Source organism: Manduca sexta, unplaced genomic scaffold (assembly GCF_014839805.1).
Source record: "Manduca sexta isolate Smith_Timp_Sample1 unplaced genomic scaffold, JHU_Msex_v1.0 HiC_scaffold_1843, whole genome shotgun sequence".
In the NCBI taxonomy this organism is placed as follows: domain Eukaryota; kingdom Metazoa; phylum Arthropoda; class Insecta; order Lepidoptera; family Sphingidae; genus Manduca; species Manduca sexta.
The window spans coordinates 5329-7832 of record NW_023592748.1 but is presented as its reverse complement, the minus strand read 5'-3'; the positions used below and the strand labels follow the sequence as shown (position 1 = coordinate 7832).

Here is a 2504-nt window from a genome sequence, read left to right as displayed (position 1 = left end):
CGCCTCTGGGCGTGCGCTGGCGGGCGAATCAGCTAAACACCGATCGCGTTACGAGAAATGATTGCAATTTATTGCAGATAAAGCTAATTAACAAAACAATGGTTTCCTGGTTGATTTTACTCTTTGTATGTACTCTCGCCCATTCTATGTGTGGGTAAGTGGTCTATATCGCTAACCGTTACCTTAGTGGTTTTACTTACTGTTGTAATGGGTCCTTTACAACTACCAATGGCCCAATGTGCAATATAGTGAATTAAGGATAATCCAGAACTTTGCTAAACATATTTTAATCAAGGTAACTTAATCTATTAACAAGTGGAATCACTTAATCTAGTCATGCGACAAAAAACTGACATGAGCACTCATGACAAAACAATGACCCCACAATGAAAGGCCTAAGTCCAGCTCGCCGTGTAATGTCAGGGACTGGCTCAAATCTCAGTCCGCCGCTACTTGCTCGCAATTACTTGGCCCACTAGTCTCTGGCGACGATGCCGCACGAGGTCAGGAAATTTGGGAACTGGCTTGAGGTAGTTCTGCGACCTTCCAGTCCCTTGACTCCTCACCGGAAGCCCACGACTGGCGCAGACGTCCGTAAGCACGATTTCGGTATCGTCGATTTATCAAGGGCGTTTCCGCAGGCTGAGAACAAGTTATATAAATCTATCAGCACTTGCGCGAACATCCCCGAATATCGGTAACAACTGGCGGTATACTAATTAGTTGTGCACACTTACCCCGTGGCCGAAACAGTATTTACACACACTCCGTACTATGTCTCAATATCTCACACGTGATTATTACTTCGCGACACTCTCTCGCAATCTCACTTAAAATAACTTAATAATAACGGACACTACTCAACTCCTCCGTGTCACGTCAATCCTTCCTTTCTTTCCACCAGCGAAACTTCTTCTACCCCACATTTATTTTTATTTTTTGCTGTCAGTTCGTTCAAATACAAATGCGAGTTAATCTATTATTGAAACGTGCCTAGTAACGCCATCTATGGTGCCCGATAAAAATTAATTCATTACATATCCCCCCTCCTCTAAAGAATCCAACCGGATTCAAACCAAACGTTTAAGATCACAGGAATTCCATTTACCTAAGTCCTTGCCTTTGAGACTATTTAATTTGTAAACATCACTCGATATTCTTTCAACTACTATTGCTTTTTCGAACTTAGGCGCTAACTTAGACATGAAAGTCTTGTCAGCATTAGACAAGACTTTTGTACGTTTCCACACTGTCACCCACTTTATATTCACAAGTACGGCGTCTTTCATTATATCTTCTGCTATTGAATTCATGTGATTGTCGAATTTTCTCGTAAACATCTTCGTAAATTTTACTTCTAAAAGCTAGGTTTCTTTCAAATTTTTCTTTATCAAAAGTAATAGTGCTATTTGGTTCAAAACTATAGGCTTTCTTGCCGTGGATTGATGTTTCACGTCCAAAGAACAAATAAGACGGTGTCTTCCCTGTTACTTCGTGAACAGATGTTCTGAGGGCATGTCCAATATGTGGTATATATTTGTCCCATTCCCTGTGGTCATTCTCAACATAAGAAGCTATCGCCACCCCAATTACTTTGTTCACGCGCTCCGTAGGGTTTGCTTGAGGATGGTAGAAGGGGGTATGCCATAGCTTCACACCATATTCTGATATTAATTCTTTAAATTGATTGGATACAAATTGTTTCCCATTATCACACACAATGACGTTAGGAGTGCCGAACATCAGGAATATCTGTTCTTCCAGAATGTTTGTAATTGTTGACGCTTTCCCGTTCCTTATTGGATAAAGAAAGCAAAATTTGCTAAACCAACAAGATATAACTAATAACATGGTATTTCCCCTTGGATTTAGGAAAGGGTCCCATGAGATCCATGGAAATTATTTGAAGTGGCTCAGTAACCTCTCGTTGTCTTCCCATTAATCCGGATGGTCTTAGTTGTGAGTTCTTGTGTTTTGCGCATATTTCACATTTCCGTACATATTCTTTTACGTCTTGTATAAGTGACGGCCAAAAATAATGCTGCCTTACTCGATTAACAGTTTTCTTTACCCCCAAGTGGCCAGATTTGGGATCATCATGGCATTCCTTAAGTACTTGATCTCGCAGTTTTTCTGGAATGACAAGCTTCCAACAGTAATTCTCGTTTGGGAATTGTTTTAATTTAAGATATTTCATGTCATGAAAGCACCATGTCCTCCTTTGACTTATACCATTCATCTTTATCTTCCGGGGCTATGTTATCAATGATATTAATTTCTTCCGGAATCGCTCTAGACAATGCATCAGGCACAATATTATATCTGCCCTTGCGATGCACTATCTCATAATCAAACTGCTGAAGCCGCATTGCCCATCTTGCTAACCGCCCATGTGGGTCTTTATTACGGTAGAGCCACTGAAGAGCACTATGGTCCGAAATTACCTTAAAGTGTGTTCCCTCAACATACGGACGAAATTGTTCTACAGCATGGATGACACTTAG

At 40.7% G+C, this 2504-nt stretch overlaps 1 long non-coding RNA gene across 1 annotated transcript; it reads right to left on the bottom strand.

The window, feature by feature from the left end:
* Window positions 1–271: 271 nt before the first annotated feature.
* On the bottom strand, window positions 272–1853 carry LOC119191724. Its single transcript, XR_005113516.1, has 2 exons — window positions 738–1853; window positions 272–642 (listed from the first exon to the last, which is right to left on the bottom strand). It is a non-coding gene; the product is annotated as an uncharacterized LOC119191724 (long non-coding RNA).
* Window positions 1854–2504: the final 651 nt, after the last annotated feature.